Source organism: Argiope bruennichi, chromosome 3, assembly GCF_947563725.1.
Source record: "Argiope bruennichi chromosome 3, qqArgBrue1.1, whole genome shotgun sequence".
In the NCBI taxonomy this organism is placed as follows: Eukaryota; Metazoa; Arthropoda; class Arachnida; order Araneae; family Araneidae; genus Argiope; species Argiope bruennichi.
This window is the reverse complement of record NC_079153.1, coordinates 114,686,433-114,702,920: the sequence shown is the minus strand read 5'-3', so window position 1 is coordinate 114,702,920 and position 16,488 is coordinate 114,686,433. Positions and strand designations below refer to the sequence as shown.

At 32.7% G+C, this 16,488-nt stretch overlaps 1 long non-coding RNA gene across 1 annotated transcript; it reads right to left on the bottom strand.

The window, feature by feature from the left end:
- Positions 1-8,129: 8,129 nt before the first annotated feature.
- On the bottom strand, positions 8,130-14,456 carry LOC129962549 (uncharacterized). The gene is made up of 3 exons (XR_008783922.1): positions 14,325-14,456; positions 12,379-12,538; positions 8,130-11,249 (listed from the first exon to the last, which is right to left on the bottom strand). It is a non-coding gene; the product is annotated as an uncharacterized LOC129962549 (long non-coding RNA).
- Positions 14,457-16,488: the final 2,032 nt, after the last annotated feature.

Genomic DNA, 16,488 nt, shown 5'->3' with positions numbered 1-16,488 from the left:
TTCCGAGAAAGGAATTTTAATACTGGCAAGAAAGAGAATAAAATTGAAGTATCAGCTAAATTAAAAGGTCCAAATATTATATGTAATCGCTTTGAAATTTACCAGGAGGATTTAAATAAGATGCAATTTTAAATATTTACTATATTTTTCTAAATGATTTGGATTCTTTAATGACAATTTAGTTGGCCAATTATAAAATAGCAAATTTGACAGAAACATTTCTAGAAGCGACTGCTTATTACAAATTTCGAATCCTCCCAATATCGAGTTTCCATCGGGTGATGAGGAATGTGCTCACCACACGTTAACGTTTTCGCTAAGCAGTCGAGTCAAAGTTTTGTCCATTATATTTTGTTCCATTATGTACATGTACTACAATTATTTCACCCATCATAGTCAAGCTGGTAACTAGTTTGCTGAATAAATCTTAGGAATATGGTTTATTTTATGGGTTAGCTTTTCAAATGGCCCAGAAAAAAAGAAAAAACAAATCCCAGAAGAACAAGATCTCAGTTGTAAAATGGAAAATATGCGAAGAGACATTGAAAGATCAATGCTGTGAGAAGTGTTGTTGCAATTGAAACAGCAACGCGCAATATAAAGTGCTACGTGTTATTTTAATGACAAAGTAACCGGTGAGTCACCCATTGCCAAAAAGCCAAGTCCCGAAAGTATGATAACCAAAGACGAAGAGCAAAACCTCATTCTTTACATTAACAAGATATTTAAAGTCGATTCCCTGTTGCCATCTTCGTAATAGATTGCAGCTTCAACAAGAAAGATTAAGAAACTGCCTTTCAAAGATAACTGGTCAAGGATAAAGTGACGATCAGCTTTTAATGACCGACGCCCTTTCGTATCTAACCGTATTGCTGAGAATTTGACGGTTAGTATGGTTACATTAACAAAAGAACATGTACTTGCTTAGCTCGCACGAATGAAAGATAGCCCAAGAACACTGTTCGAAATACGTTTTAAAAAAGAAACTTCAATCTTGGTAAAACTGCATTTTCTTTTCAGTCAAAAAGCTTCAAGGACAAAAAGTTGGTACACTTAACTATAATGCCGAGGAAGAATTTTAGAACTGTTTCAGTGGCCCTTGATGCTTGTGCCGAATTAATTACATCAATGGTTTTTTTTTAAAAATGTACATGATATCACTGAGGAAAGCCTTCCAGATTGTTGGGGAGTGTGCGAGAATGAATGGATGGATGGATGATTGTAGCACCTTTTTTTTTATGACTATTTCAAAAAGTGGATTCCTGGCTTGATGCAAACGAGATTACTCATCCTATAATACACGACTAATTATGCTTCCTACTATACATACCATTTAATTGCCTTTTGTCAAAAGACAAATTGTTCCTGAATGCTGCCTACGTTGTGTAGTCAGCGGACATCTATCCTTCGTTATCGGAAAAACGACAAACTGTATGATTTCCGCATGGAACGTGGGAATAAAACTAGTATAACTGGAGAAATACTTATTGAATTAGCTTTAGATAAAAAACATTACCCCTATCATAAGTGGAAACTATTCCGAGAAGTACGAACTCATCCTCTGGCACATTTTTTTTTCTTTGAAAACCACGAATTCTGGTTTAGATCTTTGTTTTGAGTCCAATATATTCTTCCGAATCCTACCGGAACTACCAAAAGATACTCGAAACTTGTTCGGAGATCAAGAGGAACCCACAATATCTAGTCTGCTTATATCTTTTTGAAATTCAGATTATAAACACTCAAAAAGCTTTGCCATCAACGAAGTAGAAGCAAGACCATCTCAAAACGATGTTGGCGAAAATGAAGCTTAAGTTAAAATTGCTTCCATCAACTGGTGCTTACCAACACATGCAAACGTATAACTATGGTACACCTCTTTTTAAGTAGATTAGGATAGAATACCTTTGTATTGAATCACTTCCAGATTTCATGGACCACAGACCAAGATAAGACCATCACGTAGTATAACGTGTTTTGTTGTACGCATTTGTTCAGTTCAATAAAAATTGAAAAAGGAAAAGCAGATAAAGGGGAAAACAGCACCAGAGGGAGATATGAAAAGAAAAAGATTAAATTTCACAAAGCTGAGGAAGAAAGTAACAGTGACATAAGGGGGAAAATAGCCGATATTATAAATTTTCAGTGAAGTTGTAGAGTGGAGACAAGAGCAAAGGAGGTGGAAGGTGGGTTTAATCATCACGAGGCTCCGATGCAGTTAGATCAGTCAACTATGTATGGGATTTACAAGACGATTGCATAAAAGCCATTAATGACAATTTCAGCCAATTTGCACTTTCCTGATAAAAATGTGTAGTACTATAAATCAACTCTGGTTATAGTAGAGGTATGCAATGAGACGAAGAAAATCTTAGGAGGACAACAGAAAAAGTCGAAATTTCAGTAGGAATGGACACAGTAAACAATAAGCACAGGTAACTACACAGCCACAAAAAGCGGGCAAGCAAGATTTGAGAATGCCAAAAGAGCACTACTAACCCTCTTTGAGCTTGCAGCTTATAAACTGTTTTTAAATTAATGAGAATGAGGTACTAATTGAAAAGCCGAACATAATAAAACCTCCGATTTCTTATTCCAAATAAATATTCCTAATTCAAATTTTAAAATTTTCTAAATAAAATTTCCTAGTTCAAATTTTGATGGAAATGTATTTATCAATTTAAAAATTGAATTGGTAATTTTCTCAGACCGCTTTGTAATATTAAAGTATGGGTAATAAATTCAAAAATCATTTTAGATGCTGTTGGCCGATTATCATAATTTATCAAAAGATTTTATTCAAAAGTCAATTGAAAGAGGAGTAGGATGTCAATCGGGCCCTTTCCTTGTCAAAAAATTAACTAGAGCATTAATTTCTGTACAACAATGGGAAAACTTTTCACCGATTCTCAGCTTAAGAAGCCTGCAAATCACCAGCATTTTCTACGAGAGAAATTTAAAGACAACATGGACAAGAATTAATTTTGAAATAAGGATAGGTTAATTTACTGGGGCGATGTTGGATAATCAAGAGAACGTTGTCTTTATCCTAAAAAAAAGACTAAAAACTGACAAAAATTGAGACATGTAGGCAAGCTTTGTAAAAAGACCAAATTTATTAAACACATCTGGCGCTTTACAAGACAATTTACTTCAAAATTTTGATTTCAGTCTATAAAGTATAGGAAAATGAATTAAACATGGGTTTCAAAAGAAAATAATCGTAAGCTTTACAATGAGTCAACATTTATCTGTTTAGAAACACTAAAAGAAAAATCGGCACATTTAACAGCATAAGATAAAGTCTAAAGATCAGATAAACAATAATGACAACAGCTACAGTTAATGAGTATAATAAATAGTAAACCATTGGTAACAAACGTGCATTTCAAAGAGTCGATTACATGATTCGATACAGATATAGCTTTCAAATTCAATGGCGTTTATGTATAAATTCTAAATTATCCCATTAAAAATTTCGCTATGCTCCAATTTGACAGTTTCTTTTACAACTAAAACGGTCTCTTTCGGGCATATCAGATAACATTATAAAATCAAATCTTGAGTACATATCCATTTTTCCCCCAATACGAATGTATACGCTTATCTTGAGAAAATTACCACAATTACTTGAATATGTATAGAATATGCAAGCAATATTAAGAATTAAACACAATATATGCAGATTTAATACTAAATTCCGAAATATTAGCAGTTAAAATTTTTCAGCTGTTCATGATTGCCATATCGTAACTTTTAAATGCGTTAAATTTAAAATGCAGCTTCAGGTTAAAATTCTCATAGAATGCACTATACAAAATTAGAGGCTTGACATGTTCATTTAAAACTTCAAGTCTGCTAATTTGAATGGAAGACTATCAATCTAGAATTAGACGACAGAAGTTTCAAGTGTCAGTTTTTTCATACATCAAATATGGTTTTCTATGCAAGTAAACACAAATGAGGGTGTTTGCAAGATCTACGCTTTATTTTTCATCGCATTGCTTATTAGGTTTGACAATTCGTTTTTCCGGTTAACAAATTTAAGTATTGAAAAGAAAACAGATCTATTGCATTAACATCCAAGTGGAAACAAACACTTTCGAGTTTGTTTCATTAATGATAGTGAAGAGATGTCTATGCCCTAGAGCGTCACTTTAACAAACTCGTTACAGAAAGTAAATTTATTACGATTACAATCTACATACAAATACCATGCTCAGTTTAAATAATGACAAACTTCAAACAGGATACAAATTTTATAAAATCATTACTAGTCGCTGAAAACAATTATGAATATTTTAGACATTTTATACCATAAATACTCCAAACGATTAAACTCTAAGTGTGCAAGACAAAATTGGATTGCTTGATAACTTTATTTTTTTTAAATAAGCTTTGGAATACCGAGAAATAAACTAGCGTTAAAAATGTTTAGTTAAGGAAGGCTGGATGATGCATTTTAAAAGCAATAATTTGCTCCATATCAGTTTGAAGAAACCGAGTGATCGTACTACTGCGAAAAATTTCTTGAATCGAATAAACCCATTAGAGGCGCTGCTAGTGGAATTTGAATGATTAAACGAATGAGTTTTAATCTTAAATCTTGCTTTAAAGCTGCAGTTTAGGGGGATTTTCCTATTGTTTTAACAGGATTTGACATTGCTTGTAAATTACTAAAGTTAAAATTGTTCACAAAAATTCTATTTTCAGAGACATTCATTATCGATTTTCATTTCTATACATTATCGCGATTTTTTTGGGTGCAGAATAAATCATTGGAGGTGCTCTTTTGTTTTGACGACGGAATTCATTCGATTCTTGGCATGGATGCGACATTCAATCGACTTGCCGAAATTGGGGCTATAAATTTTCGGAAGTTCTTTGCAGACATACCCTCGGTAGTAAAGCAACAATGATTGCGATTTCAAATGAATAAATGTGGGTAACAAAAGTAAAAGATGCAAAGTGCTAGCTACAAATTGTAACACGATTTAGACGCAATATATTTTCAACTCAAACCGTTGGAAAACATACCAATTAATGCACAATTCTCACTCTTTAATTCCTATCACTAATTCCCTGTTCATCGTTTAAATTAAGAGCCAATTATCAATTTGAAAATTAGTTTGATTTAAAATTAAAGAATGATGCTTCGTAAGACGAGTATATTTCCCAATTTATGTTTAAGGGGATAATTTGAAATTTCCAGTAAGATTTCCTCCAATTACTTCAAAAATTTCGATTCTATAATTGGGTTTACTCTGAATTTAAGACGCCAGCAAACCTGATGGAATAGCCATCGCGATAGTATTGTAACAAATCTACAGGCGAAATTCGGTACAGCAAGATAATCGATGGCTTATTAATTTTAAAATATTACTATTCGATAAGTAAGAAAGTTATTCGCCTTTTCAGTATTGCGATTTGCACCGCCGAATCTAAGTTGCCTATTCGCCGTCAGGTTTTAAATTCCTAGACATCTTAACTTCGATGGTGATCAGGCATCGAATTCAAAAATGTCTTCCGGAATTTAGAGGATTGCAAGTGACTGGCTAGCACAGCCACTCACAATCTACCCTCACAAGCTGAAGTTTTGAAAGTCGCTGTATAAAATTGAGATCCTAAACCAGTTCTACTAGACCAAATTAAGATGAATTTTCTAGAGAATTTAATAGCATTTAACAAAATTCCTTACATATCTGATCAATGCTCTAAACGTTCGAATTTGCTAGTAACCGATATTGAAACAAAATTCACAAAACCGACTTTCTAAATCAATAGACTATTTTCTGCCCGTGTTAAAATTAATCTTATTGCTATTCCATAGTTTTGCTTGGCGTGCAAGATTATAGAAACCTATATCCGCGCTTCTTGGGTGTTTAGTTTGGCACTATTTCGAACCTATAGATTTTATCCACCGAGTTAGTTGGCTGAATATAAATACAAGTCGAGAATCTAAATACTTTAGTTACTTGAAAGTCAGATTTTATATCTCGGCCCATTACATACTCGAAATTTAAATAAGCTACGATTTAAGGCGTAAAAGCGATAAAAATTAAGTACTTGAACTGCAGATTGCTGTGATTATTCACTCGACCTACATTAAATAAAACGAATGAGTTTAGAAGCTATTCGCAGCAATTTGTCCAGTTAAATCTGGTAGTTTAGGCAATATTTGGGACAAATCTAAAAGAAAAGGATTCGGTTTCCAGGGAGAGAACTCGTTTTATAAGACAGGGGTATTTTAGAAGTTTCTTCCGAAAGCAAGTCGCTACAGTATAATTACAACTACATTAACGTAACAAAAGTTACCAAGAGATTTAGTTACTTTAAACGTTTCTTCACCAATGTTAACCAGATAAGTTCCGTTATAGCAAAATGAAACATTAAATTTAGAGTGCAATTTAAATTTTGCCAAAGTAAATACTATAATTTTGAAGCATTTATCCGTTTTAAGTTTTACTAGGAAAAGAACATGAAATATTCCATCTAAAAAATTGTATCGAAGTTGCTCGTTTCGAAAAAGTTCAAAGTACTTTGGTTTTATAATTTAATATTTAGGGGTAATTCACATTTAAACTGCTACCAGCTTCTATTGAAATGACCAAACCCATAAAATTTTGTTTGAAGCGTTTTGATCTGATGTTGGCCAGGCATCAAGATCAAAATGCATCGATTTAAGAAGCAGAAGATGGTCCGTTAGCTTGCCGGCATAGCTATGGACCGTCTTCGTCTAAAAGGAAAGACTACTACAGAATTCTACCTATTTACGCTTGAATTCTTAAGAACGTCATGGGATAGACTAAAATCTGGCATTTTTTAGCCTAAGAAGCGTCAAGAAATTAAAGAAGATTCAAATTTATATCTATGCAAGTCTAAAGTTTAGATATAGGTAACGGACTTATCTGGTTCTTGTATTTTAGATCAAAACTAGATTGGGTTTCAGGAGACGTTTCCTTTAACATTGAGCCAATTTTATCTCTATAGTTATGGCTTAATACACATTATGAAGTTTGATTTTTATTATTTCGATTGCCATTATAGTAAATAGATAAACTTTTATCTTGAGTACCAATTTAACTTTTGGTAACTTTAAATGATGTTCATTACAAGAAATAAAAATCTCGAAGCTAAAAAGAAATTGTTTCGGAGAATCGCCTTCCATTACGAAAAATTTGATTTGCGATACAAGGATTTAAAGCTGGTTAACGTATCTATGATGAGTGACAAAACTAGGGGAGACTAATCGAGCGCTTTTGAATGTCAAGAAAACCCTCTCCGAAATTATACCAGTTTGGCCACCACTTCTGAATTTACCTTGAACTCGCTGTCATTTTCGATTTGCACCGATATTTCATCCTATGTTGATTTATGACAGTTTAAGCGTGTTCAATATTTGTCAATTTCTTCCAGAAAAATTTATATAGTCGAATTTAAGGATGATTCTTATTCCTTTGTCATGAAAATCCAACAAAATACAGAAAACATTGCTGAATTTTACCGATACTAAAATGAATCTATGCCTCTGGAAATAAGTTCATTAGGCTATAAAAAGGGAATTCAAATTTGGAAAAAGGCCATTTAAACATGGAAAATGGCTCGCAAGTTAGAATTCAGAAACGCGATTTGACTCGAATCATTTTAAACAAATTCAAATGTCTTATTCGACCTTCGAATGAAGTCTTAGCTGAAATTGTAAAATATCGTTATTAACGCAATTAATTTGATCAAATATAAATATTCGCAATTGAGAAATTCGCGACATTTAACTATGCACCATCCAGCCTGGAAATTAATAAAGTTAAATATAATTATACATTAATACAAGAACTATTGCAATTACAAGACGGTTTGACAATATACGACATAAAACAAAGTTAATGAATACAATCTTAGGGACGAGACAGCAGATGCCGTCCTTGAAGATATTGCTAACTGTTTCAAACAGTATAGAATATTTACAGATTCTAAATTTTGGTCATAAAAAGCTTACTTCACTTTAAGTGTTTAAGATAGCAAGAGAACTTCAAACGATTCAAAACATTAAAATTTAATTACTTATAATCTTAAAGACTTAAATTAGACATTAACATAAAAAGAATGCGACTCAAATTGAGACGAATTTCATATACAAAGAAATATAGAGAATGCACCATTTAAACCTGTTTCAAGAAATTGATATTTTATTTGAGCTGAACAGTATGGAAATATGCAACCGATATTTAATTAGAGTTTTGAATTCAAATGAAACGGACGATTGCAGAATTTAAGTATTTAGACTGACGGCAACTTGTATACGAATCGATGGCAAATGACTAACTTGCAAATTATTCTCCTTCCATAGAATGATTAATCTGAAGCGCGCATCTAATGAAGGAATTTAATAATTTCCACTTAATTGTAGATATGGAATTGATCAATTAAGATTGTGAAAGTCAATAACGCTTCAACATCTCAAATGTTCTTTTATTATAGGAATTAAAATAATAAATGCTCTAAATAGGAAGCGTCAATTAGGAAGTTAAGTACATTCGTAGATCAAGAGATTGAGCGAGTTGTCTGAGAAAAGATTAAAATTCAGGCTTACGAGTGTTCCATTTATGAAATTTAACTCGATTGGAGCAATGACAATTTGTTGCCATTAAAACTTCATCCGAATATTCAGTTCCTTCTTTAAGATTTGAAGACGCGATTAAATAAATGTCGGTAAAGAAGCGATACTCATTTAACTAAGGAGTTTAGCGACCATTGCTATTCCAGATGAAATTTTATTTTAAATGAATTCTTGTAAGTAATTATGGCATCATTGGATACAAATATTACTTTCAACTTTCTAACAAACAGTTCTGTAAGTGCAAGTTTCTAATTCAATACGGAAGAGACAAGTTTGAAAAAGGATCAATTTAGAAAAAAACATCCTGAAAACAATTATTGCAAGAAATTTAAACCGCCAATTTTTGAAAATTCAAACTACCATTCGCGAGCCTTCAAAAGACTACATCCCATGTCAAATGTAATTTAAGACGTTTAAATTTTTTACGTTGAATAGTTGGTTTGTTTATTCCCCTTTCAATGGAACGCGTATGAGATACGGTCAATATGCTATAATTACATATATGCAATTCCATTCTATGGGAAGAGGAAGGACCCTTGTCCCCCTTACACACATTTAGAATTATGTATGAACATGTGAAAAACAAGCGTTAGTTACTTGTCAATCGTGAACATAAATTTCTTATAAAATAAAAACTGAAATATACATTTACCTAACCAAAACTCGAGAAAACTTTCTATTCGCACGTTTGAGAATTTCACATGTTAGAGTGTGAAAGTTGAAATTTTTCCTCAACCTATACCAATATTTGAAGTATAAGTAGCACTTTTTCTGGTTCACACTTCTCGCACACTATACTAACATTCATTCCATCATCCAATACAATCACCATCTCATTTAATACCTCATAATTTAGTGACCACTCGCTGCACTCTCCCAACCCACTTCGTTAACACGTTAAGTACCAGTTCCCTGGGGACCGATACTTTCCGCTTAGACCGCCGGTCCCAAACAGCCTAGAGGGAAAGTAAACAGGGACTAGCATTTAGCTCAACATGTTAACCCTGACGTTGACTTATCAAGTGTCTACCCATTCTCCAAACTTCATTCAATCACATCACCCATCCATCATGAACCAGGTAAGTGTAATTTATACTTTTAATATTGGCATCCAATAACCTAGATTTGTTAACTGAACTCTCGTTCTGCTCCCAACCCACTCCACACTTCAGGATCCTGAGATTTACTTTTCGACGGTTGAACGATAAAATACGAGCCGTCATTGCATCTAATTCCACGAATTATTCGAGTTCATCCTCTTGCTAAATGCAAACGTCTTTCCTCTCATTCCTTTGACGAAATAAACGCTTAAAAATGCATGTGCGAAAGTTAAGTTTTCCGAATCCGAGGATGAACAGTACGCTTAGTGTACACTTTAAATTGGTATGGTTAGATTTCTTTTAAAGAATTGTAATTCAAGAGCTGTTTATCGACGCGCTTTATATTATGTGAAAGAGTTAGCTTTAATAGAGTTGCTGAAGTTTAAGAATATGCAATAAATCAATTTACTAAGATGCTGCGATTTTAAATTGACTACCTTGCAGATCTAAACATTCTATTCCATTGAATTTTTGGAAGTAAGCTTTTGTACAAATGCTCTAATGGTTTGAGAAGAACGTACTTAACAGCCGAAGCCAAAATTCGCGAATTGTGTGATCAAGCTATTTCACCCTTTGACTTGGGAATTTAGTTTCCAAATTGGATGACAACCCATTATGAACATTTATCGTTATTAATTCTTATAATAGAAGGTGCATTTGAGATACTGAAGGGCTACCAGTGGAATTCTTTAATTTAATACTTCCTCTCGCGTATCCAAGATTTAAAAATTCGTTAATGCGCGTGTCATTGGAAGCTAAGGATTTACGAATTAGAACATAGCCTTTAGATTTATACATTGTCTGGATAATATATAAACCTCACGTTTACAGCGAGTGAGCTAAATAGAGTAGAACAGGAATAGCAACAAATCAAGCTAATGCCAAATGATTTTGAAATCCCGAGATCGGAATTTCGGGCATTTTGACAGCTGAAGAACCTGATAAGTAAAGATATTCAAAGAACTATCCATTAAGAGGTTTAATATGCAGTTCGTACGCGATAGACTTTAAATTTACAAATTTAACATACAGATTTTAATCTGGAATGTAAAAGGTAGTTTTGGGCATATATTGGCAGATCATCGCTAATTCAATACAGAATACAGTTTCTAGTAATTTCGTCCGTTTCATTTTAAGCAATTTAAAAATGAAGGCTTAGAAAGTTTACAAGAATTTGAAATTGCCGCTATTAATTACATTGAAGTTCCCCTGCACACGAGTATACTATAATCGGTTAAATTAAAGTTAAATTCTAGATCGAAATACAGTTTGACAAATTTTAGGCAAAACTCGGATCACTAAAAGCATAGCTCTTGGGTTCAATTGTTCGTCAAATCACGTATAGTGGACACAGTATGAGGGTTACTTCCAAGATCATTCAAGCATATAGAAGTACTTCAGTAATGAATGTTTTACCATCCAACCGGCTGGTTGATTTCGGAACCTTGAGGAATTGGCAAGATGCACGATTTCATGAAGATAAGTCAAACCAAGTCAAAGTTTAGGCCTTTCTTCAAGCACAATGAACAGTCCTGGAAAATAAGTTACTTGCATTGTATTCATCAGATGCAATTAAAGTTAAATAATTAAACTTAAAATCTGGCCGCTGGTCATGGTTATACATAAAATGTCATACGAAATGTAGTAATAAACTCTGCTGCTATAAAACTGAATCTGGGCTTAGAAAACTCTTGTATAGAGAGGGATTGTGCATCTCGGGCCAAATGGCGAAAAATAAGTTATAAAACTCGCAGTTTAGATATATTATGCTTCATGCCCATAGAAATTTTAAATTCAATGTCGTTTTTAATTTTTATCTTCATCCTAGTAATGAAGTTGTAGGTATTGTATTAGTATTTCCATATTTTCTCATGCACTGTACCAAATGAAGTGAAAGATTATCCTTCAGGTTGAAAATCCAGAAGTTATTTACAGGATGTAATGCGTGAGAAAAAATGGCTATGTTTCAATTTTTCGAAGTTAATAGAATCTGCCTCTCCAACATGCATGCCTTGCTTCTATTTTTCAAAATTCAGTATCTATACACAAATTCTTGGAAATTAAGTTTTTATCCAAGTTTATAAGGCAGTTATTGAATTTTCTTGAATTAAGGTAATTGGGGAGTTTTATATGCTCACCGAGAGCTCCTTTAAACTATTCAAATATGCCGCCAGATAACTTGACGTTTACTCTATCGACTTGCATTTAAATAGAAGGCGGGTAATAATCTTCAAGAAAGAGTCGAAAGATTAGATGGAGAAATTTCTATTAATATAGGTTTTTCTATAGACTGAATCGTTTTAACCCTTTAATCGGAATAAATTATAACTGTTCAGACGGTCAAGTTGCATCATGCAAGACTTCAACAAAGTCATACACTATATCAGTTTAAACATTGAAGCTAATTTACTCCTATCGTTTATCGAAACGCCCTGCTTAACTAGTTGAACACGGCTATATCTCAATTCAGTTTTTGAAGATGAAAGTCATTAGGGAAAATATTAAGCATGAGTGAACGTCTAGAAATTTGTAGAATTTTAAGGAACAGCTTCGAACCCTCAAGATTTCTTTGGTAAATATGCAAGATCTTGAAAACATTCAGGTCCTCGAATCTTTGCAAATTACCCTAATGTATAAAATTCTAGATACTCATTTTCTTACCTTGGGAGGAAATTCAATTGCCTCTGATGGAGCATTGCAGGAATTATGGCGATTCCAGCTTCTCGTCTGCACAATCCAGGCAGTATCTAATTAGGATATTGACGTAGAATGGTAACAGGTAGATATCCAGCAGCAACTTGAAGCCATTTATTCAAAGTTTCTGCAAGAGATTTAGACTACATGTAAGAAACATTCCCAAGCTATTAACTTTTGCATTCAAATTTCACATTATGTGTGCTATTGTTAGCAATTACTTTATCGGCGTTTCTCAGTTGATTTCGGGAGGACGGCTAGTAACATTGCATTTACTTAAAATAACGAGAATAATCTTTATATTTGTTGAAGTATGCGTATAACTTTTCCGAGTGCTGGAGGTGAGAAGTCCAAATACACTAATATGCCAACTCGCATCCTTCACACAAAACAAGTAACAATTGCTTTTAGTTTCACTAATTCCTTCGATTTGCATTCATTTTTCGTCGCTGATGCCTACAAATTCAGCAAAAATACGTCTTCGAAATTGCAATTTGTTTTAATCTATGTATAGTAAATGGTTGTGTTGCGGATACAATTATGTATTAGTTGCTGGATAGATCTACATAGTTGTGGCCCTAGGTAATGTACACTACGGACCCTTCACTTTAAAAACAGATCAAAAATTCATTCGAGTTAAGAAACGCGATTTATCTCAAAACAAATTTGATTAGTTTACCGACATAAAAGAATGTACTTATTTTCACTATCAGGGAGAAAACAAAGTTACTTAAAAAATAAGTGTTAGTTAATAGTTTAGAAATAAGTTTAATCAGACTTTTAGACAAGTAATTAACACTTAAAATTGATTAAGTTAAGGAGAATATAACGTAGCCAAATGAATTAAAATTTTAACATAAACAGTTATAATTTATTAGGATTCTAATAGAATTAAATATGTAATCTTATATTACTAGAATTCAGTTTGAAACCGTCTTAATGCCTTTTTAATTCTTCTAGTCACTTTAATTAGTGGTCCTAGGCAGATGCCTAGTCTGCTTAGGCGGAATTTCGATAGTAATTTAGTATACCAATTTACAGCCCACTTCGAAGATTACTCAGAAATCCTTTGATTGAATCTGCTTGTAGTGCTTACAATTAAAGAAAATCTAATAAGTCTCGTTTATTTACACCAATACGATGAAAGGTATTTAAAGTCCATGTACAACACAGCACAGTATCCTGGGAGATGATGCACCTCTTATAGGAAGTGAAATTTCCGATGTTGAACTATAAATTTAAGAACTTCCCAGAAAAACCCTCTCGCATGGTAGATCTATCATTGAAGCTACAGAGACAAATTATCCTTTATAAAATTCTTAAGCGTCTTCGTTACTGCTTCTTAATTTATTAATCAAGGTATTTTTCTATTTAGAAAAGCATAATAGACGTTTCACTGCGGTGCTTTATAGCGCCGACAAGTCTTATCGAATCCACGTGTATTCTAGTTGATTTTTCGAATAGCATTTAATTTCTTCCAAGAGTTATAAAAAAAAAGGCACACGTTTCATGCAATCGTTTGAAACAAGCAAAGAACAATGACTCCTGTCTACCGCATAGCTGGCCTGTGGTTGAAGTTCACGATCACATTGCACCGAACCATCCAATTATCTTTTTTAAAGGCATTGCCGAGGGGGAGGGTCATTCAACTATCCTTTTTACCGTTTTAAAGGCACTGCAGACAGGTGGTCTAATCAGCGGCCTAAATATCAGGCGAAAGTTGCCGGAGTGTGTGTGTTACGAGACAATTTAGTAACCTATTCGAGCTGTTAGAACATCAATACGCGATCAAACGAATGAAGACAATAGAAGCTGTTTACACATAAAATTTCAATGCGATACGTTTTATGTAATAATCCGCAAGTTCAATAATTTATTCTATTAAATTTATTAATGCTTTAAATGCAACTTACCAGTAAACGGAGAGACTCACAATAACAAGTGAATCAGCTTCACAACATACAACAGAAATACGATGCACAACTACGTATAGCAGCTAATTTCATAGGAATCAAATCATTCCCGCAAATATTAAGAATAAAATGCCTAAGAAATACCACAAAAGAGAAGTTGCAATAACAAATCGTCTCTTTTAAAGTATCTTGAATATCTCATAACCAATCAAATGGTTCCTAATCGATATATTTTTTTTTGTCTGATCATTTGACCTTTATTTGCATACAACTAATTCCACTCCATTGATTTCGGCACCTTGATGGCATGATGGGTGAGGACATGCTTTAATAGCAAATGATCACTGATCCGAGAATCGATTTTACTGATAATCTGTACTATATACAGGTATGGCACATTTTGAATCTGCCATCAAATATCCTCTCTTCGTATATGGCATTCATGTGTGTGGTAACGTGATATTACAATGTTTGTTTCATCATTGGACCATGGTTCAAAATTCCATGGTTCGAAGTTCATACCAAATTAAACTTCAAGTACTCTTTGAATTACTCCAGTGAACATAAATTATCTTTTTAATCTTGGCTAATAAATATATTAATATTCGTTAGTCACATTCATTACGAAACTTTAATTATAAAAACTATATTTAATCCCTAAGAATCCTCGAGTAGCTTTAAATCGGAATGCAAATCCAACAATCCATCTTGTTGTTCACCTTAAATGAATTTTGTTTGTTTATAAAATGTTAATAACGTTTTACAAATTTTATTAATTACCTGATATAAAAGACAAGTATAAACTTCAAAATGCAATGAATTCTGTATTTGGCCCTTTCTTAATCATTTTATCTCTCATTTTTTATTTATGTAAAATAGGATAGGGATCTTTTTTTCATCTTTGAGCGTAAATGAGACAGCTTAAGAATCAAAATACTAATTTTATAATTTTTTTAACTTTAAAAAGGGAACCAAATATTAAAAGAATCCACAGATGAAATGAATGACAAGTTTATAGCTCCTTAAAATGTATCGATGGACATCATATGGATCATTCCAAGAATTTCAAGTTGATGTAATGACATGATGTTTCTAGATTCTCGTTTCCAATCCTCATTTCTCATTAATAAATGTGATGGCAATCGAAATGACTAGAAGTAATCTTTTAGAGACGGAGAAAGTCATGATTAATCGAATGAGTGAGATAATTTATAGCCGATATTTTAATTACTCTTATTATTTATTCATCTGATTGCTTTTATTATTTAGAAATTAATACCAATCCATTTTTGTGACTTTTTGAATGAAAATTTTGGAATTATGAGATTTAAACATTAAGTTTCCGAAGTTGAATGAATTTTTCACATCGGTAATCAGGATATGGATGTGAGTGCATTGAACTCCTCACATTACGAAATTCTTGGATTCGATTTTGGAGGTGCTTTCCAGCAGTAGTTTTTGCATCGTCTGCCTATGTGCTGTGTCTAATAGTCGTTGTTAAATGTCTGTTCGGGTGTTGATTCTCCCGGTATAATTAAACTCATAACACTATCTCAGCATTGTCGTATATCAACCATCTACAAGAATCGAAACCAATGGCTGATTGTTAAGCTGATGAAAGACCCCACCTTTCCCATAAGATATAATGAGAATAGACAAGTTACTTCGTAAGTAAAGATTTAGCATATTTTCTGTATTGTTTCTTAAGTCATTGTTTTAAATTGAAGTTAAATAAATTTGAATTTATTACTAAACAAGTGATATTGCTTAACTGTTGTAAGATTTTAATTATTATTCAATTCACGTAGATTTTAAAATAACAAAAAGTTCAAAATACTAAAAAAAAAAAAAAAATTCAGAATCAATTTGAAATGTTTATATTTATGTTATAGAAAGAACTCATTTTCAAAAAATAATTTAAAGATTATTTATATAATAAGAATTCTTTAAACAAAATTATTTTTCCAACCATTTATATGTAATATATTAGAGAGGAAACATTACCAATTTATTGAATAAAATTACCAGAATCAGCTACTTATATGATTAAAAAAATCAGTTTCCCAAATAGCAATATAAAATACGTTTGGAATTTTAATTGTTACTTCTCAAACTTAATTCTCATCTCTTTTGTCCATTCTAAGATTTAAATATTTTTATCGAT